General features: G+C 39.7%; 1 protein-coding gene and 1 pseudogene across 2 annotated transcripts in view; one reads left to right on the plus strand and one right to left on the minus strand.

Moving 5' to 3' along the window:
• Nucleotides 1–1,615: 1,615 nt before the first annotated feature.
• On the minus strand, nucleotides 1,616–3,961 carry LOC123478493 (DNA-directed RNA polymerases I, II, and III subunit RPABC3-like; annotated as a pseudogene).
• A 1,328-nt stretch (nucleotides 3,962–5,289) lies between these two features.
• Nucleotides 5,290–22,642, plus strand: part of ELOVL7 (ELOVL fatty acid elongase 7) — a 79,735-nt gene continuing 62,382 nt past the window's right edge. Inside the window, exon 1 of one of the 2 annotated variants that reach the window (XM_024578458.3) lies at nucleotides 5,290–5,469. The gene's annotated coding sequence lies outside the window, so the exon portion shown is untranslated. Of the gene's footprint in view, nucleotides 5,470–6,124; nucleotides 6,422–22,642 lie in introns of those variants that run through there. The other variant, XM_045186255.3, reaches the window with a different exon arrangement.

Raw genomic sequence — 22,642 nt, forward strand, 5'->3', positions numbered from 1 at the left:
CCTTGAAGCAGGAGCATAAATAAGAGTTTCCAGGGATAAGGAAGACAGTGAAATGAGGAAAAGTAATTAGGGGGACAGGGGTTGGAGATGATGTCAGATTAAGAAAGGCCTTGTAGGTCCCTGAAGGGGATATGCGAAGCCATTGGAAGGTTTTGAGCAGGAGAGAGACATAATCTGACTTCCGTTTTAATAGGATCACTCTCGGGTCTGTGTGAGGATTGGTTGAAAAGGAGCAATGTGCAGAAGCAAAGAAATCCATTAAGCGTCTGTTTTAATCCAAGCAAGGGATGCTCGGGGTGTTGGAAATATTTAGAAAGACATAGATGGGAGAAGAGTTGGAAGATTTTTCACTGTATGCCTTTTTGGTATGTAAGGCTTATGAATGTATTATCAACTCAAAAATAATTTAAAACAATTACAGATGGTTTAAAGATCTAAATTTAATAAGGAAAAGCCATACATTTTAGAAAACCAAAAAATGAGTATATTTATGACTTCAGAAAAAAAATTTTAAGAGGAAAAAAGCATAGGAAAAATATTGATAAATTCAACTATTTTTAAAATTAGAAATTTTGTAAATTAAAATTTTTAAAGCCTAAGAATAACAATCTCATAAAATTTAAGATAAAAGCCCTAGATAAAGTATAAAACATAACAAAAATAGCACAAAGCAAAAATAAAAATATAAATAATTCTATCTCAAAAACCAGCAAATGACCTGAAAAGTGCACACGTTCAGACCTAAGGCCACGCTCCCTACCTGTGCACCAAATCCCAGCCCTCTTCCCTACTCAAGGACATCACTACAACAGTTGTCCTCTCTTTCAAGCTTTAGCAGCTTTTTCTTCTCTATGAAAAATTTTCCACAAAATGCAAACATACTTTAAATGTCATCTATTTAAAAAAACAAAGCTCTCTAGAGCCAATCCCCCTTCCTGTCATTACTTTTCTTTCTCATGTGTTCCTTTATACGACAAAATCCTTGGTGAATTGTGTGAACTTGGTTTCTCCAATTTCTCTCTCCCCACTTACTCTTGAAACTCACTCCATTCAGGTTTTCATTCCTTCTGTTCCTCCAAACCTGTTCTTGTCAAGCCCCAATGATTGCTAATCACTCGTCAATTTCTGGTCCTCAGCTTACAGTGTTTGACACAGGGGATCACTTCTTACACCTTAAAGAACTTTCTTCCTTTGCTGTGATAAAAGTTTGGATTATTGTTCAGCAAATAAATAATCATTCTCCTCACCCTTCCACTGTGGGTTGGATATGCTCTCCTACTCCCACCCCATGTTAGATTTGGCTCTGTGATATACTCTAGCCAATAGAATATTAGCCAACTGATGTGACCAGAGGCCTTAAACGTGCTTCAGAGATGGAGCAGAGGCTCCAAAAGCTTGAGAGCTTTGGATTGGCTCTCATACCCCAATTATCTACTATGGGGAGCTCTTTTTCACGTGGCTATTGTCTCTTCAGTCTGGGCTCTGTCATGAACACACATGGAACAGATTTAAGCTCAATCTGCAACCTAAAGCAGAGTCCCACAGCTGAGCGTAGCCTAGGTCAGGTGAACCGCAACTAAACTGCTGACTGGTGGAAATAACAAGTACTGTATTTTTGGACTATAAGATGCACTCCCCCCCCCCGATTTGGGAGGAAAATGGGGGTGCATCTTATAGTCCAAATGTAGCATACCTGGCTTGCGGGGGGTGGGGGGGACAGCGGTGGAGTGGGTTTTTCATTTCCTGTTTTCCTCCTCTAAAACCTAGGTACATCTTATGGTCCAGTATGTCTTATAGTCTGAAAAATATGGTATATTGTTAAGCTACTGAGCTTTTGTTATGGCTGATTTGTTATGCAGCATTATTGTGGCAATAGCTGACCAACTCACTTGCCTTCCAGGATACATCACTCTTGTGATTTTATTTCAACCTCATTTCCATTCTTTCTCAGATACATCAGTTTACTTACTGATCTCTCCTCATTTCCCTTAACCAGATAATACTGGAGTTCCCCAGGGCTCATTTCTCAAACCTCTAGTCTTACTCTTGGTGCTCTTAGCCATTGTCATCTCATACCTTTAAATATTCTCTGAAAGCTAACTACTCCCGAATTTATATCGCCAGCTCCTACAGAGTGGTATAACCAACTGCCTACTTGACATTCCCACTAAAATCTCTAAGAGGGATCTCAAATTAAGTCAGTCCCCCAAACAATTCCTGATTATCCTCCTCCCAACTATCTTACAGTCTTTTTTTTAAGGGAAGGAAAAGTCTGAAAAAAGTAAACTTTAAAAAATCACACACAAAAAACAACTTCTGATTTATTTTAAGCTGTGTCTTTCACAGGCAAGTCAGTTTCCCACGGCGTGCAGACCACCGAAAGATGCAGCCCAGGGAACAGCAAGCCATCCCCTCCTGAAGGGGCAAACAACAGCAACTGCTGCTCATGCGTAAACAAATGTCCATGATCTGGGAGACTAAGCAGCAAGGTTGGCCTCCTGGGTGGTCCAGAAGGCCAGTTTCTTTCTCAGCAGATAAACTCTGGAATCCACTTCAAATCCACACAGGATGTTGGTTGGCATCACACTGCAGCCTCACGAGCAGGCCCCCATGGGACACGTAGGCAGAGAGGCGCGTTGCTGCTTTAACAGAAATTTCATCTCCCCAACCCTGCACACTTCCCCGTACTTTACATACTGTAATTGGTCATCCCTGGAAGGTCTGTCATCTGTGGGGTTTTATTCACCGTGATCCAGGGTACCATCTTCACACAAGGTACTGTCTGTGACCAACTGGAACTTGTCACCCTAGTCTACAGGGCACTCTGATTGCATACATCTAAAATAAGGTCCGTCTTGAAAGATTCATTCTCACAAATCAGTCAAGATACTCAGTCAAACTTCTTGCCTTCTGGATCAATGTCTTCCTCATCAAAAATATCCTCAAAGAGGATGCCCCCCATGGTGAAAGGGTTGTGAGAGTAGCAGAGGCTTAGTGTGTGAACACATTTAGGGATACACCCACCTTCTCGAGTGGGCGACACTCTCACAATCTTTCTCTCTTTAGTACACGGCAACTCCCCTTCCAATTGCTCAAGGCAAACAGCTTAAAGTCATTCTTGACTTGTTTCCTTTCTCACAGCCCACATCAGATCCTTGGGAAATCCTGTTGACACTAGCTTCAGAATATATTTTCAAACCTGATTACCTTTACAATTACTAGACGGTCAAACCACTTTTATCTCTAATCCAGATTTTCTAAGATCCTCCTAATCATCAATGCTTCTGCCCTTTTACCTCCCATCCCTTCCCCAGCATATTCTCAAAAAAGTTGCCAGGGTACTCCTTTTTAAAATTTCAGTCAGATGATGTACTTTTCAAAATGCTTCCTCTACCTCTTTGACCTTACTTATTCCTACAGTCCTCAATCACTCCAATTCAACCACTCTGGCCTCCTTGCTGTTGTATGAACAGGAACATCCCTTACATACCCCCAGGGCCTTTAGCCTTGCTGTTCCCACTGACTGCAGTGCTGTTAACCGGACAGACACACGGGCTTGCCAACTCACATCTTTAAAATTTTGGCTGAGGTGGGGGAGAGTGGTGGGGGGAATATGGAGACAACTGTCCTTGAACAACAATAAAAAAAATTCAAAACAAAATAAGGAAAGTAGAGTTAAAATAAATAAATCCATAAAATAAAATTTTGGCTCGATGCCTCCTTCCATTGAGGTCTTCCCTAACCACTTTAACATTGCACCTTCAAAGGACCTCTCTCCATCCCTTTACTGTTTTTTGTAGAGCTTGCCACAACAGGAACACTGCTTATTGTTTATTCAGCTATCATCTGTCATCCCCAATAGAATGAATGCACACGCCGTGAGAACAGGATTTGTTTTGTCTTTTGTATTGTCTGTTGAATCTTCAGGACTTGGACCACAGTAGTATTCAATAAATGTTTGTTAAATGAGTCAATCCATTTGACCTGCATATTTGAAATTTCATAAACGTGTGTGTGTATATATATATATATATATATATATATATATATATATATATATGTTGGTAGGTAGTGACAGACTCAAAAGGCAAATGTCATTAAGCAAGAGTCTCCAATTCCCAAAGGATCTCCCAAATGTACTGAACAAACTGTTTTTATGATGAAAGCAAAGTTTATCTAAAAGGAAGGAGGAATCCTTGACTTCAAGGTTCTTAAATTTCTTTCCTGTTTTTTGCTTTCCTTTTAATGGCTACTTTGTGAATTTTCAAAGTTTTACATAAAACGTTTAAAACCTCTTGTTTTAATGCAGCAGGATTCGGTGGTGGAAGGCAGACCCTATGAGAAAAACATGCTTCTGGCCTAGGTGTCCTCCCTACCCACCCTGCCTGGTAATTTTGAGCCTTGGGTCGCGATTCCATGTTTAAAGCTCACAGCACAAACCCACAGGCCACATTTGTGAGGTCCTGGGGTCAGGACTGCAACCTCTCAGGTTATTTTTCAGGCTTCTGGGAGGTAACTCAGTTCCAGTTCTTGGTTTTGCTTTTAAACTTGGTAACTTCTTCGGACCTCCATTTGGCCTTCCAGCTATTGATGCCATGACTCCAAAAAGGCAACAGCATTCAAGAGAACCGTAACCAGAAACAGGCCAGGTAACTTTAAAAAATAGTGGAGTATTCTCACCCCACTCCTCAATCCAACTGTAGCAGATGAGGAGACAGTTTGGTGGACTTTGCTTCCTTGTTTCCTACTAACCAGGAAAGCAGTACTTAGAGTATATACAAGTTGCTCTAAAGGTCCTCCCCACCCCAATATTTGCAGCAATTCTCTTAATAAGCAGAGGATGAAGCCGACCCAAACTGGGCCTCTTGTCTTGGTCGGTCTGGCCTCCATTTCAGATAAGAATTAGTCTCCCGAATTGCCTTTTCAGGACCAGGGACGCCCTTCTTTCTCTCTCCCCGCCCCCAACCTCATCCTGAGCCAGGTTTTCTTCATTTCAGATTTTTCTACAGTTTCATTCTTCACTTCTGCCTGCCGACAATTTTCACTGTTTATGTTAAGCCTCGAGATGACCTCGGGTGATGGCATTTGTGCTCAGAAAAAAATGTAATTAGTTCATGGGCAGAGCCGATACCCGCCAGCAGCCTGCAGTGCCGGCGTCGGGGCCACGCTCCCAGCGACCGGTCTAGTGGCGAGGAGCCCGGCGGAGGCGGACTCGGCCGGCGCACGAGGCTCGCGGCCTCTCCCTCCCGGTTCCTCCGCGGCTCCGCCCACCCCGCCCCTCGCGGGTACCTGGCGAGCGGGGGCGGCGCTGCGCGGCGTCACGCAGCGGGGTGGGAGAGTGGGCAGGTGACACTCCGTACACCGCCTCCCCTTTTTCAGCCGAGTCGGCAGCCAGCGCTGCGAGGGCCGCAGTGAGGAGCTCGCCTTCTGCTCGCGCGCACCGGGCGCTTGGGCTCCGGTCCCCGCGGGGTGAGTGCGGGGCTCTGGGGCCAAACTTTTACAGGACGCGGAGAATAGAGGGGGGAAGAGAGAGGGTACCTGAGGGACGAGGGACGGGAATCGGGAGCAGCCGGATGGAGGAACTTGAGCGCTGCACGCGGGTACTGGGATCTGGATGCCGGAGACTCGGGGATCCTGGCAGGGCCATCCTGGGCTCTGCTGGGGAAAGGAGGGCTTCGAAAGTTCCTGCACCACGGCCTGCAGTGCGGAGGGAGAAGGCCCTTTCCCCGCGGGAGGGCGGGGCCGCCGTGCACACCTGCGCGCTCCCTTGAGAGCCCCCAGCCTCCCTCAGCGTCCCCAGGGGACCGTGGTCCCCGGCTGTCCCGGCAGTCCCGGGGCTTTGCGCCTGCCCCAGGCGCTCCTACGCAGCGCGGGTCCTGCTTTCCCAGGCGGGAGGGCAAAGGTGCTCTCTGGTAGGACCGGGAGAGAGAAGGACCTGCACGACCTTGACATCGAGGTCACTTTCCCAGCCCCGGAGCCTGGTCTCGCTAGCTACCCCCGGAATCCCGTGCCCCTTTCTTCCTGTTTCCTTCCCTTCTGGGGCGCTTTTGTGTCCTTGACGTTGGAATGAACCTGGGGCGCTGCTCTTGCAGCGGGGCTCTGCCTCTTTAGCTCCGGGAACTGCATCCTGTCCCAGCGGCTGCTGGTGGCCGAGGAGAGGAGTGATGAGTACAAGCCGTGGAACAGGTCGTGCCGGAGAGGGAAATGGGAAAACCTTTTGTTTCATCTTTCGAGATAGCGTTCATTAGGAAATGGGCCTCTCCCTGTCATCAGTCAGTGCTGATTCAAACTTACCGGATGCGGAGACAGCGCTGTTTCGAGCTCCCTGGAGAGCTGGCACTGGAACGGTCCGGTCTCTACCCGGTCCAGCTCCTCGTGTGGTTGGGGAAACCAGTTCCACACTGACTGAAGAATAGTTTCGGTGAGCCAAGCCTTTTCCTTCTTGCTGAGATACCCTCTCGGAAAGCATTCTCTCTTAGCCCAGTACTCGCAGGTTACTCTTAATGCTCACTTTTACTGCTGAACTGCTGTGAAAGTCATCGATACTTTGCGGCTGCCTCCGTCTTCTTACTGCTCACTTGCTTATTAATTCCCTTACTTTGTAGTTTCTGCTCCTACTACTGGCTAGAAATTGTTTTCCTCAAGGTCATTTGAGTGCTAACAATTTTTTTTCCCTGAAGTGGCAGATATTTATCGAGTGCTTTAACTGCAGGGCACTGTTCTAAGAACTTGTATTAACTCTTAATGCTCCAAACAATTCTGTGAGGTAAATGATACTATCCTCATTTTACGGATGAAGAAACTGAGACACTAACTTGCCCAAAGGCACAGGACGGGATTCCAACTCGGAGGCTGTGATCCAGCACGGGGACTGTTGACCACTGCATACTGCCCACCAATCCTTTCTTGGTCCTTGTTTTCCTCGGCTGTGTCAAGCATCATTCACCAGACTGTCTTTCTGAGGTCCCTCTTTTTCTTCTTGTGTCACTTTGTACTAGTTCGGATTCTTCTTTTCAAGATTTCATAGAACTTTGTTTCTTCTCTTATCACCTCCACTCACCTGGCTTAAGGTTCTGTGCTTCCCGTGTGTCTTATCAGTTTGAGTGGAGCATCTGTCACTCAGAGAATATAGTAATATTCCGTTTGGATTTGTCCTGCTTTGCCCAAAGCATTTCTAGTTGACATCATTTCTGGCAAGGACCCACTCCATTTTCCTAGTCACCTAGGTGCCCAGCTCAGTGGTCCTATCTCTGATCACCCACCTCCCAGTCATGAAATCTATCAACTTTTCCCTTGATTCTTCCTTCTAGCCTTCGCCAGCCTCCCTCTTTCCCATCCGTGAGCACTCATTTATCCACTTAACATGCTATTTTCTACTGTTGGATCTTCTTTCATTAATGTTCAGTGTCCACAAAAAGATTGTAAGCATCTTCATTCAGGCCTTGCAACTAATGGTTGCTTGATAAATGCTTGCAGAATATGATCACTATGAATGAAGATTGCAGAGATCAGGCGGGTTTGCTGGTGGTGGAAAAGTTTGAAATTTTGAAGCCAGGATTTACTGGATGATAAGGAGTTTGCATTGGTAGACATAGGGGAGCTGGCAGGCATCGTAGAAGAACAACAGCCTCTGCCAACTCCATTGCTGTGACGGGAACCCAGCTCCTCTTGGCTAAACATTTCACTCCGAAGTGTAATGAAATAGGACCATGTTGGCAGAAAAGCATGAATCCTAATCTCAGCAAAACAGGATATGAAATCACAGTAAGTTACTGAAAAATGACCCCATTTTTATAGAAGAATGTGACAGATACATAAAAATGCATAGAGCATAAATGAAGAGACTACCACATCAGATATTTTTGGCTGTTGTAGAATGACTGTCTTATTCTGGAGGTAGATAGATAGTGGGATAAGACTGCAGACAGGCCAGATCGGAATCTTTCCCCAAAGAAACCTTGGTATCCAGTGATGCAGTCTGGGTCCATCCTGGAGGCATTGTCAAGAAAGAATTGGCTTTGCCTGGGGAGGTGTGAGGAGAGAAAAAGACTGGACAGAGGTCCCAAAATGGTGAGATTAGGGAGTCAAGAAGAGAGTTCTAATCCACTGAACATACTTCTACCACAGTGAATGTTTTTTCAATTTTACTGTCGTCTCTCTCCTTTTTTTCAATGCATGTTTTCCTACATCACTCTGTATAGAATTTTAGTATTCTGTGTTTTCCATATACCAAATAGTAGGCATTTTCATCTTATGTAATTTCCAAAAGTCCTGTTGTTTGTGTTATATTCCAGTAATTACAATGTGATTTACTTAACTAGTCTTCTATTTTTGCACAGCAGATTATAAACAACCTCAGTTACAGAAATACTTATCTTTGCAGATATATCAGGGAACAAATTGTGGTAGTTTTTATGATAGTTTTCCAGAAGTGGAATTACTTTGTCAACAAGTATGGTCATTTTTGTGGTTCTTAATACACCTTGACAGATTTCTAAAAGAAAATTTAAAAACAGAATGGATGTGTTTGCCTACTTTTTTCTCTCTGAAGCAGCAGCATTTCAATTCAATGTGAACAGTATTATTAAACTAGTTTTGCATATTTGGTACTGTGTTGGTTTCCTGGGGCTGCTGTAACAAAGCACCACAGACTGGGCGGCTTAAAAGAACAGGAATTTATTGTCTCAAAGCTCTGGAAGATAGAACTCTGAATTCAGGGTTTTGACAGTGTTGGTTACTTCTGAGGGCTTTGAAGGAGAGTCTGTTGCGTGCCTTTCTCTAGCTTCTTGGTGACAATGGCGGTTGTTGCCTTGTAGATTTCAGTATCTGACTCAGTCTTCCATAGCATTCTCCCTGTGTGTCTGTCTGCACATGGCTCTTTTCTTATAAGGACACCAGTCATACTGCATTAAGGTATGACCTCACCTCAACTGATTACCTCTGCAAACAACCAATTTCCAAATTATGTCTCATTCTGAGGTACTTGGGGCTGAGATGTCAACATATCTTTCTGGGGGTCACAGTTCAACTCATAACAGGGACTGTGGTAAACACTGGGATATACATAAAAGAAAGCCCTCTTGTTCTTTTTTATTGCATTTATTGGGGTGTCATTGGTTAAGAAAATTGTATAGGTTTCAGGTATACACTTTTATAATACATCACCTGTGTATTGTGTGTTCACCACCCCAAGGCAAGTCTCCTTCCATCACCATTTACCCTTCCTTTACCCACTTCTACCTTCCTCCTCCCCACTTTCCCTCTGGTAACTGCCATACTGTTGTCGGTGTCTGAGTTTTTTGGTTTTTGTTGTTTTTGCTTAATCCCTTCACCTTTTTTTTCACCCAGCCCTCCAATGCCTCCTCCCCTGTGACAGCTGTATCTATGAGTCTGTTTCTGTTTTGTTTGTTAGTTTATTTTGTTAATTAGCTTTCACATATAAGTGAAATCATATGGTATTTGTCTTCCTTTGACTGGCTTATTTCATTAGCATAATACTCTCTAGGTCTATCCATGCTGTTCCAACAGGTAAGATCTCCTTTTTTAAAAAAAATTTTAATTGATTTGAGAGAGAGAGATTGAGATTCTTTTTAATGGCTGTATAGTGTTTCATTGTATAAATGTACCACAGCTTTTTTACCTACTCATCCACTTACCTACTTCCAAAACTTGGCTATTGTAAATAACGCTGCAATGAGTGTAGGGATGCATATATTCTTTCAAAGTAGTGTTTCAGGTTTCTTCAGGTGTATTCCCAGAAATGGAATACCTGGGTCATAAGGTAGTTCCATTTTTAAGTTTTTGAGATATCTCCATACTGCTTTCCACAGTGGCTGCACCAGTCTGCATTCCCACCAGCAGCGCACGAGGGTTTCCTTTTCTCCACATTCTTGCCAACACTTATTGTTGTTGATTTATTGGCGATAGCCATTCTGACATGGTATCTCGTTGTGGTTTTAATTTGTATTTCTCTGATGATTAGTGTCATTGAGCATCTTTTCATATGTCTATTTGCTATCTATATGTCCTCTTTGGAGAAGTGTCTATTCAGGTCCTTTGCCCATTTTTTAATTGGGTTGTTTGCTTTTATGGTATTGAGTTTTAAAAGTTCTTTATAAATTTTGGATGTTCACCCCCCCTTATCAGATGTATCATTGTTAAATATGTTCTCCCATTCAGTGGGTTGTCTTTTCATTTTGTTGATGGTTTCCTTTGATGTGCAAAATTTTTTTTTAGTTTGTTGTAATTATGTTTGTTTACTTTTTTTGTTTCCTTTGCCTGAGGAGATATGTGTATTTCAGAAAAAAATATTGCTATGAGAAAATGTCTTGAGATTTTACTGCCTATGTTTTATGATTTTTATGGTTTTTAGTCTTACATTTAAGTCTTTAATTCATTTCAAGTTTATTCTTGTGTATGGTGTAAGAAGGTGGTCTAGTTTCATTTTTTTTGCACATATCTGTCCAATTTTCCCAACACCATTTATTAAATGGACTGTCTTTACCCCATGGTATGTTCTTGCCTTCTTGGTCAAATTTTAATTGACCATAAAGGCATGGGTTTATTTCTGGGCTCTATTCTGTTCCATTGATCTATATATCTGTTTTTATGCCATCACCATGCTCTTTTGAGTACTATGGCCTTGTAGTGTAGTTTTATATCAGGTAACATGATTTCTCCAACTCTGCTGTTCTTTCTCAACATCACTGTGGCTATTTGGGGTCTTTTGTGGTGCCTTATAAATTTTTGGAATATTTGTGCTAGTTCTGGGAAATATACCATTGGTATTTTCATGGGAGTTGCACTGAATCTATAGATTGCTTTGGGTAATACGGATATTTTAATGATGTTAATTCTTTTCAATGGACACGGCATATACTTCTGCACTGTGCCTTGTTTGGTTTTTTTCTTCAGTGTCTTATAATTTTCTGAATACAGATGTTTTACATCCTTGGTTAAATTTATTTTTAGAGTTGTTTGATGCAATTTTAAATGGGATTGTTTTCTTAGTTTCCCTTTATGTTAGTTAATTATTGGTTAAATTATAGGTTTAAAAATGCAACTGATTTCTGGATATTTATTTTGTATCCTGCTACTTTACTGAATTTACTTATTAGTTCTCCTATTGTTCTGTGGAATTTTTAGGGTTCTCTATATACAGTATCATGTCATCTGTAAATAGTGACAGTTTTATTTTTTCCTTTCCAATTTGGTTGTCTTTCATTTCTTCTTCTTGTCCAACTGCTGTGGCTAGTACTTCTAGTACTATGTTGAATAAGAGTGGTGAAAGTGGATATCCCTGTCTTATGTCAAATCTTAAAGGGAATGCTTATAGTTTTTGCCCACTCAGTATGATGTTGACAGCATGTTTATCATATATGGCCTTTATTACATTTAGGTATGTTTCTTCTATTCCTATTTTGCTGTGAGTTTTTACCATATATGGTTGCTGGATTTTATCAGATGCTTTTTCTGCATTTATTGATATGATCATGTGGTTTTTATCCTTCACTTTGTTTATATGGTATATCACATTTATTGATTTGTGGATATTGTGCCAACCTTACATCACCAGAATAAATCCCACTTGATCATTGTTTGTGATCTTTTTAATGTATTGCTGGATTTGGTTTGCTAGTATTTTGTTGAGTATTTTAGCATCTATGTTCATCAGGGTATTGGCCTATAACTTTGTTTCTTTGTAGTGGCTTTACCTGGTTTTAGAATTAGATAATGTTGGCCTCATAAAATGAGTTTGGGAGTCTTCCTTCTTTTGAATTTTTTTGGAATAGTTTAAGAAGGATAGGGTTTAGTTCTTCTCTGAATGTTTGGTAAAATTCACCTGTGAAGCCATCCAATCCAGGGCTTTTGTTTTTTGGGTTTTTTTTTTTTATTATTGCTTCAGTTTATTTAGTTGTAAACTGTTCAGATGCTCTGATTGTTCCTGATTCAGTTTTGGAAGATTATGTGTTCCTAAGACTTTATCCATTTCATCCAGATTGTCCCATTTGTTGGCATGTAGTTGTTTGTAATATTTTCTTATAATTTGTATTTCTTTGATATTAATTGTTACTTTTCCTCTTTCATTTTTTTACTTTATTTGCATCCTCTGTCTTTTTCTCTTGATGAGTCTGGTAAAGGTTTGTCAATATTATTAATCTTTTCAAAGAACCAGCTTTTGGTTTCATTGATCTTTTGTATTATTTTTTAAGACCCTATCTTGTTTATTTCTGGTCTGATCTAAATATTTTCTTTGGCCTTTATGTTCTTTCTCAATTTCTTTAAATGTGAAGTTAGATTTTTTATTTGAGATTTTTCTTGAGATAGGCCTGTAATGCTCTGAAATTCCCTGTTAGGATTGCCTTCACTGTGTCCCACAGGCTTTGGGTTGTTGGGTTCTAATTTTTATTTGTTTCAAGGTATCTTTTAATTTCTTCCTTTATCTCATTTTAACTCATTCATTGTTTTATAACATGTTATTCAGCCTCCATGTCTTTGTGTGTGTTTTTTTCTCCTTGTGATTGATTTCTAGTTTCATACCATCATGGTCAGAGAAGATGCTTGATATAATTTCAGTGTTCTTAAATTTATTGAGACTCATTTCGTATCCTAACATGTTGTCTATCCAAGAAAATGTTCCATGTGCACTTGAAAAGAATGTATATTCTGTTGCTGTATGGTGGACTGCTCTGAAGATGTAAATTAAATCCACCAGATCTGGTGTGTCATTTAAGGTTCCTGTTTTCGCGTTGATTTTCTCTCTGGAAGATCTACCCATTGATGTCAATAGGGAATTAAAATTCCCTACTATGACTGCATTACTGCCAGTCTCTCCTTTTATGTCCATCAAGATTTGGAAAGCCCCGATTTTTAAATAATTGCTAATTGAAGTTGAAGAAATAAGATTTTTAAAAATCTGTTTAATTATTTATTTTCCTTGGTGTGCTACATGTGCAAACATCAGTGTTAGGGCATGAAAGAATGCCATTTACCAAATAATTTTGGAGCATTTGTGTATATGGTAGCATGTTAAATTGGGAGATAACCGTGAATTTCAATAACTTCGAAAGAAGCATGCCATAAACATATTTTTAGAGAAAAATGTATCTTAGATGTGTTTCTGTGACTTCTGCAATTTGGACCACAAGTTATAAAAATGTTGAAAACTAATGTAAATTTGCCACTTTATAAGACTGATCTTCTAAAAAACAATTGTCATGTCCAATTATTCCTAATTGATTTAGATATATTAAAAGCACATATTATTAAAAAGCCCATTGTCAAGTAAAATCATTTTTTTAAATGATAGAGGTAGGCACACCATCATAAATATTTCTAAACAGACTATTATCCAGATGAAATAAGTTACCATATACCTTATAGGTCTGCATGTTAGAGACAAGCCTTCATCCATCTGGCCGCACAGGTACACACAGGCCGCATACACCAGCCACCCAGGTTCTGTGTCCCTTTTACTATAAGGTAATAGAGCCAAACCTACCTCCAATTAGGGAGTTTCAGAAGTACATATTCAAAAACCACTGCGTGTCCGCTTTTTGTCAGACATGATGCTAAAGCCAGCCCAGTTCTGGGTGGGCTCGAGGGAGGTTAACAGTAACAGTACAGTGTGGTAAACAGCGATTAACACAGACGGCGCTGGGGAAGCCCAGCGGTGGAAGGCAGACAGAGTTGTTTTCCTGAGGTGAAAGAAGGAAGGCTGGGAGTTAAGGCAGCAGAGAAATGGGGTGAGGACAGAAAATCAAATTCAGGCCCAGAGAATGCAGGTGTGATCAGAGAATCTGAAATCACTGCAGAAGAGGGTGTGAGATGAGGTTGCCTAGCTATGCATGGCCTTGGGTACCGAGAGCCTGGTGTGATCTGCTAAAGATTTTGGATTTTATCCCAAAGTTAATTGGGAGCCATTAGAGACCTATACAAAGGACAGGGACCTGGTAAGATTTGTATTTTAAAATTATCCCTCTGGCATTTGCAGCTTCACCTCTTTGAAACCTCTTCTCCCATTGGAGGCTCTGTCTCACCTCTCCATGTGGTCTGGAAAGGACAGCTACCTTCCTTGCTTATATTTGATGTATTGATTGTGCTCAGTTGGCATAACAATTTTGGGAATAGAAAATAAGCTGCATGGCTGTCCTCTGTGCCACCTGTTTATAGACTGCTCGTGCCTGCATTTAAGATTTCAACCTGTAAGTTGACAGTCACGAGGTGAAAAGTTTTGGCCCCTTTTACGTATCAGTAATAGTTGTAGGAAGGCACTGTACATGCATTTTCTCATAAATCCTCTGAAGCCAGTAAGGTGTGCCCCATAATCCCCATAGCACATGTGGGTGCAGAAAAGGAAAGAAGGGTGTTCAGATGAGGAAAAAGCAGAAAGAGAGAGAGCCCTTCTTTTTCCTGTTCTGTACCCATGTGTGCTGTGAGGACTATGGTTAGAAGTATGCAGCCGGGATTGAAACCTGGGTATAATTACAATGTTTAGGCTCTTCTCACTCTGCATACTTACTCTGGGGGCTGATGTTTTAGAGGCTCTAAGAGACACTGGGACTATGATATCATGCAAGAGTTTTGTGTGGGCATAAGGGCAACCACAATTGCAAACCTCCTTAGACTTCTTAGGGTCAGGAGTAGAAATGTGAGAGCTTCGAAGAGTTTGAAAGTACTCCCTCATCTAAATACAGCCCCTCCTTCTTCGTTTCTGTCCTGTATTTCTAGGTTTTGTCTTAATGGCGCATTTGTGATGTTGTGTTTGTTTATTATTAAATGGCCCTCACAAGGACAGAACAAAAGTAAAAGGTGCTTGTGTTTAAGGATGGCTTATCCTAAGTCTGTCCAGGGGCTTCTCTGCTCACTCCTCTTTGTACCTGTGTTGGGTTCCGTGGGCCAAAAAAATGTGTCTTACAAGCAAACCAATAAACAAACAAACTAACGCCAACCTCACATTTTAATCCCTCTGCTGTTTGTCATTCAGTTTGTTAGATGACACAGGCTTATGCCTTCAGCCTCTTTGAAATTCTAATATGTGTGTCTTTAACTTGAAGAAAGAAGGTAGAAATAACATTCTTAGGAAGCCAGAGTCCAAGTCCTGATTATTCAGTAGCTTAACATGAGTGCCTAATAAATGTAGAATAGAATTTAAAAAATAAAGTTGGGAGAATCACTATTCATTGTTCAAAGGGAGAAAAAAATGGGTAGTAGATAAAATATTTCATAGTAAATAAAAATATATTAACAGTAGTTAATATAAAAATAATAAAAAATATGTTCAATACGTCAAATATATGCACTTGCCATTTCTCTAGAGAAAAGACAGTTGGATGTTGGCACTGCATATGGCTCATCCTAATACAAAGACAATCCTCTTGACCTCTAACCCGTTGGCCAGTGAGCCAATGGGCTTCATTTCCCCATAAAGCAGACTGAGTGCTGCCCAGGCTGCTAGTAGCCTGTTCCCTGTTCCAACTCTTGGGTTACTGGCTCAACAATAGTCTGTTGTAGTTATTGCAAACCTGTTGGTACCAGTTACACTTATTATTGTAATTAGATAATTTAAATAAGTGTGCAAATCTATGAAACATAAGTGCAAATGGAAAGAATATTATTGTTTCTGTGAAAGGAATGTTAAATTATTTAGGAAGATTCCATACTAAGTTAGTGGCTAACTGAAAAGATTGGAGAGAAAATTATAAAAACTCAGAAGGTAATATCCCAAGCTTGCTTTACAAGTTTGTTTTCTTGTCTTTGTTTTTTTAGTTTTTAAACCACTTAGAAAATAAAAATTGGAATTTGTACAAGATAAATTCTGATTATGGTTTATGTAAGGAAAATATTGGGGAGGTAGTTCTCTTCGAGGATTACTTGAAAATGCTTTGGAAAATTGGGTACTTAATGCATATTTATATGTCTTAAGGTTAAGTCAGTGTTTATGGTATGCACAGAATCTTTTGACTCTTTACTGTAAACAGTATTCTTGATTAACGAACCAGAACCAGTCAAAATACTGCTGCTGTTCGTCTGACAGTAGTAGTTTATGCCATAGCATAGTAAGTAGTCAGAACCTTTGCCTCTGCAGTTGTTCTAAGGACACGTGTTAATAAAGACAAAGTGAAATTTGCCATTCGGAATGTAAAAAATGGAGTACACAGAGATTTCTTTATTTTCTGCTAAGCATACCATGCTAATGAACTCATACTTCTTGCTTTAAATTAGGCTTTCAGCATCCCTGTAACATTTACGTTTATTTTAATGATGTGAACCATTATGTAGAACCTAGAGCTGGTTAGCTCCTACCTCCCTGAAATGACTTCCATAAAAATTGAAAGCAAAAATACATTGTATAGCATTAACTAGAGTGTATTAAACTTGATAAATTTCTTAGTTTGAATTGGTCAAGGTAAAACTTATTCTAGATTCAAACTTATTACAGACGTTTGTAGTTATTTTCTAAAGCTTTACAAGTTAGTGAGAAAAGACTGAGCTGATAAAATGAATAAAATAAAAGTACATTTTATAATGGCATTATTAGATACTTGGTATATTCTAGGCACTTTGCTAATTTCTACATATGCCTTACCTCATTTATTCTTCACAGATATTGTTTCCACTTTATAAACAAAGAAGCTATGCATATAGAAGTTAAGTAACTTGCCCAAAGGTTTTGGCTAGTGAGTAACAGAACTGGGAATCAGACCCAATTTAGTCGGAATTTCCGTGCTGATATGCCCATGCTTTTACTACTTTATAATGCAGTACTCTGACCTGAATTTCTGATGTAGGTGGATTTTATTAACCCTTTTATTTGAGAGGTGATCCTAGAGAGTACCAGCCGAGAAAGGGCGGGGAGGCAGCTAGTGCAGGGTGTGCCAATGAAGATGCTGCTGCTACTGCTGGGCAGACCTGGGCTTCACTCCCACTGCAGCATGCCTCAGAGTCACCCCACCTATGGGGTGAAGGAGCGAAACCTTTGCTAGGATATGAGTATGTACACAATTTTTTAGAGGTAGGTTTTATGTTATTAATAACAACCAACACCTAATAGTAGTTTACAATTTGCAAAATTACATGCATTAACTTTTTAAATTTTTTCATTCCTTTCATAATATTATTTAGATTAAATGTATTGAGTGACATTAGTTAATACATACATTTCAAATGTACCATTCTAGTAATACATCATCTGTATATTGCATTTTGTGTTCACCACTCAAAGTCTAGTAGTCTTCCTCCATCACCCTTGACCCTCTTCATTCTCCCCTCACAGCCCTTCCCCTCTGGTAATCACCCTTCTGTTGTCTATGTCTATGAGTTGATTTGTTTGTTTTGTTAAAGACATGGTAAAGACCTGCTGGGTGGTGGGGGCAAAGGGGGAAAATTGGGACAACTATAATAGCATAATCAATAAAATGTAATTTAAAAAATCTATTTAGGAAAGACATGAAATAATTGTATAAAGATGCTTAATAAAATTTAACTTACTATATATATGAAAAGGGTTAGCTTTTAATGTTAATGTTGGAATTAGGCTTATAATGTTGACATGAACTAACTATATAGATTTTATCCAGCCTATAAGGACATAATCAGCCTAGAAAGTGGGACCTAGAAAAAAAGATACCTCCTGCATCCTTGGTAGTTTTCATGTTTGTTGTCCTTATTCTCCAGGAAGAAAAGTTTCTACTTTTTAAATGTTGGATCATTATAAACTCATCTATGAAATAAACATTGGGCTATAGACACTGGAGATGTAAGAATCTAGAAGTCATCTCTACTCATTTCTTTCTTTATAGCATGCCCACATCCAAATTAGGAGCAATCATATTAGCTATGTCCACAAAATGTATCAATAAACTCCTAGTCCTACTGTCTCCCTACAATCAATTCTCTGTTGAGCCACCAAATTAAGTTTTAAAACCATGTTAGATTATGCCATTGCTTTGCTTAAAAGCCTCTGATGAAAGATTCAGTTTGCAAGATGTGGAGCCCTGGAGTTGGGTGGTGGCTGGGATTGTACAACACTGTGGATGTACTTAATACCACTGAACTGTACACTTCAAAATGGTTAAAATGGTAATTTTTTCTGTTATGTGTATTGTAACATAATTAAAAAAATAGTCATACTAAAATTTAAGAAAAGCCTCTGATGGCTTCCTGCTGCACCAAGAATGAAACCCTGGCTCTTTAATTTAGGCCTCAAGACCCTGCGTACCCACTTTTCCAAGTCATCTCGCATCACTCTCCTTTTTGCACCCTGCTCCCTGCTTCTCTGACGTGCTGAGTTTGTTCCTGCCTCCGGGCCTTTGCCCTTGCTGTTATCTCCTCTAGGATCACTGGTCCCTCATATCTTCTTGTGTTCTAGATCTTTCTGGCTATTCTTCTGTTGCAGTCCTCTTTCCTTCGTGACCCTGTCACATAGCTCTCTGGTCTCATTTCTTCGTATCTTTTGCCACTATTTGTCTTATTCATGTTTGTGGCTCTGTTTACCTGTGTGTCTTCCCACTAGGAAGTCAACTCCATGAGAACAGGCATCTTTCTGTGTGTATTCCCAGTGGCGAGAAGGGTGCTTGTTACATAGTAGGTGGCCAAATATTTAAGGAATAAATGAATGCAGATGTGGACCCTTCTCCAAGGACCTTGCACGTTCTGATTCTGAGTCTCAGGAGCCCTGAGTTGTGATTGTGAACAGCTCTTTGAGAGCCTCTCAGTTAAGTCTCACATAGTTTTGCCCAAAATAAAAGACATGGGGGAGGAGGAGGAGGAGAGTATGATGTTGGGGGCAAAAGAGTCAAAAACACAAGAACAGTTTCCTCTTATTCAAGGGTCCCTCCCAATCTAAAAGAAAAGCAAGAAAAAATAAAACTAGAGCTACATACCAGTATCTAGGCACGAACCCTGCCCAAGCCAAGCGTAAAATGAAAGTTGTGTAAGATATCGTATATCACATTCCCAGAAATGCCTGACTCCTCTAGACCATTCGCTGCTCTTAGAGGGTGCATTATGAGCACTCAGTGGTTAGTCAATAAGGCAGTCTTGCCAAAATGAGACCAAAATCTTACCAAGCTTTTTATCATTTCAGAATTCTGTTCTCTGGCATGTGTTCCCCAATGACAATCAAAACTCACCCTTTCCATCATGCTGGCATGCTACAGGTAGTTTTGTGGATTACTGGACTTTCATGTGCATATCTGTCATTAGTATTTTTCAAGGTAAATATAGAAAAAGGTATAGAGATTTCTGACATAGACACATGTTCTGTGCTTGACGTGGGAAATCATACTTCTGTATAATCAGAACAATCTCATTACTTTCTAACTGTGGTAACAGTATATCTGATTTTAGAAATATGGAAAACTTACAACACGAAAAACAAAAACTTGTAGCCCATAAGAAAGCAGACATTACTGGTGATCCCACTGTTAACATGACAAATGTCCAAATCTGAATAGAAGTTTTTATAAGATTTTCTTGAGCCACACTGATCTCATATGCATCAGAGAATAATAGTTTTGTGGCTTCTTTTATGCATTTGAAATTAAAGAGGGGCCATCAGGAAGATTGGAGAGAGCAAGGTGGGTATAACTTCTGGTTATTTCAAAGCTGTATTAGCTGTTAACCTAGCTGCCAGAGATCAGTGGATGGGGCTGGCTTAAAACCTTTCACTGCAGAAGTTGTATGCCTGGGGCATGACTGCCTGCCTGCCTAGTTAGGATTTAATGATCGTATCACCCGTGAGATTACTTTCCACAGAACCCCCTACTGTCCTCACCACCAACCAGAAATTACCATTGTAACATTTTGGTAAATTGCTTTGGTAAATTGTAGTCTATTGTAGACTGGGTTTTTTTTTGTTTAAGGTTGTCAGTGTTTTTCTTAGAAAAAAGTGGTAACTATTTAGGTGAAGAAACAAAAAACATCTAGTGTACTTTAAAAAACAAACTCCAAACAACCTTATATTTTCAACATGGAGATTTTATTTCTTTCTAAAAACTCATATTATAGAAACTCCCAAACATTTTTAGAAGTCGAATAATATAATGAACTGAATATACACATTACTCAGGCTCATGTCTAATCTTATTTTACCTGTAAATATTTCATTATGTCTCCAAAAGATTAGAGCTTAACAAAAATTACCACAACATCATTTTTACACCTAAAAAACTAAAAGTCATCCATTACTGCCATTAAATATCAATAGGAAAATTATTTAAAAAATAAATGTAAATCAGATGCTGACTACAGGATAGTAGTGTAGAGATTCTTGCTAATAAGGTGATGTGCAGGCTACTTAACAAATTGTATAAACGGCCACAAGGAAATACAGAAGGATGATGAAATGAATATTCCTTGTGACTGTTTATCACGAGGAAAATGAATATTTTTCACAAGAAAAACAGTAATATTCATTTAGTGCTTATCTCCTATAGATAAATGTTAATGTTAGTTAGCAATCTGACAGTTCATATTTTAATAACTTTGCAATGTCTTTATCCCCGGTGTTTAATTTAAAATGCAGTGTTCCCCTATAATGAATGAGTTTTTAAACTCATGCATTTGGGGGGCTAATATAGGGGGAAAGTGTGAACTTGGGTACATAAAAGTCAGCAGTTAGACATGTTCCCATAGGTCCCATACTGTGATACATTTAATACATTTTCCTAATATGGTAAATACTTTAACTAAAGAGGAATAAAGAGGAGATATTGTTAGGCGTATGCTCTTTTAAATTAATGAAGCAGAGCAGATCCGTTTATACTTAGGTTTTCCTTCATTAGTAGAAACAATTTTTATGCTCTAAAGATATATGATAACTTTTAAAGGAAGAAAAAAGCAAAATCCTGAAAGTCTGAATAATTTATTCATACTACAGTTATTGTGAGGGCATAATAAAGAGACTTTAGGGAAAAGCAAGAGACGTTTCCTTTGCTGAGAGACTAGTTTATCGGGAATCAGAGTAAGAAGGAATGGTAAAAAGTGCCAGGAGTCCAGTTAATGAAGTCTGTGACCAGGAATTCAGTTTGGCTCCATTACAAATTTCTGAAAAGAGAAAGGACCTGGTCAGAGTTGCTTCATGCTGGCTGATTCAGGTGCTGGCTTGTCACACTGCCAAGTTGAAAGGAAAGTAGGGGGTGAAAGAGGAGAGATTATATCTGACCTGTATGGATGGACAGAAATGAGAAGGGCACAGAAAGTAAGGGGAAGGTAAAAAAGAGGAAGGTCTAGATAAGGGAGAGGCAGGAGGTTAAGTTTTGGAGCCTGGAAACATGGGTGGATGGTGTGCCAAAGTGGGTCTTGGGGAAACTAGGTCAGGGAAATGTTTTGGCTGAGATTCTGAAAATCGCTTTATTTCTATTGCTGGTTAATCATTGCAAGGTAAGCGAACAAATTAACATGATCATTTGCAGAATTTGAGACTTTCAACCCAGGTGGCCTCTTCTGGGCAATTCCTTCAGGATGGAGCAATTGAGAAATTGTTGAGATAGTCAAAGATCAGATGATTAAAAGTCATAATGGTAGATAAAGCCAGAATAACTAGACTTTTCCCCTTGTTCCTCTTCCCTCATGAGGAGGAACATCTATGGAGATTATTTAAATAGTTCAGGTAAAAAGAACTAGAAAGACTTTATTTACTGGGCTAAAGGTGAGCGTGTGTAAAAATTTTCCATGACCACTTGTACAGGGCGATTATTGTTCTAATCTTGCGTTATCTGCAATTTCTGTTTGTTGATGTTGAGCTGTTGTTTGAAAGGGTCAAAGAAGAGGGGCCTACACTGAGACCATATTGAACTAAACTGTACTGTTCTATTCAGAAAAATACTTGGGGAAAATGTTAGTCATTCTACATTGTTGTTCCTCGAATTTTTCTTTCAAAATTATGTAACTTAAAAATTAAGCAGTGGTATTTAGCAATGCTATCCTTTATTATAAATGTATTTAAATACATTATGCATTAAATCAATTTGACTACTAGCATAGAAGTGTAATTGCACTTTCCTTGGGAAAACGTTTTCTGTGGTTAAAATAACCAAATGATAAATTTTGGTCTCAGTGGGATATGTAGATATGGAATAAATACAAATCCTCTGTTGTTCTAAGTCTGTCTTCGTTTCTAATTTGTTAAACAGGATTGAGATACCTTAGACATAAGAAGAGTGTGCTAACTTACAGGCCATTTATTGTGAAGTTTTAAGACCCAAAATCCTGCTGAAAAGCAGTAAGAAAGCAGGCATTGTCCCTGAGCAGAGAAAACAGTGTCCCAAAGTCCACTGAGTATATTTGTGCTCAACCCGTAGGGAGACCCTTTGGTTTTTAACCACAGCCCACGTAGTGTCATTTTAAACATCCAGCCTCATTAGTTACCTGATCTCCTGTCCCACGGCAGGTTAGGGACAGCAAATCAGAATGAGGGTCATCTCATAGAAACAGGAACTCTGGTAACAGTGTAGTGGCTAACAGGCTGGTAGGAGAAGACTTGAATTCTACTTTTCAGAAAATGCAGGTATTTGAAATGCCTAGCAATTTGGAATCTTTTCCTTGTTACTAGTTTTTAAAATTTATTTTCTGGTTTGGAATTTTATTTTATTTTTAGAATTTTTTATTGGAAGGCAAAAGGTCCATAGCCCTAGACATA

This window comes from Desmodus rotundus, chromosome 1, assembly GCF_022682495.2.
Source record: "Desmodus rotundus isolate HL8 chromosome 1, HLdesRot8A.1, whole genome shotgun sequence".
Classification (NCBI taxonomy): domain Eukaryota; kingdom Metazoa; phylum Chordata; class Mammalia; order Chiroptera; family Phyllostomidae; genus Desmodus; species Desmodus rotundus.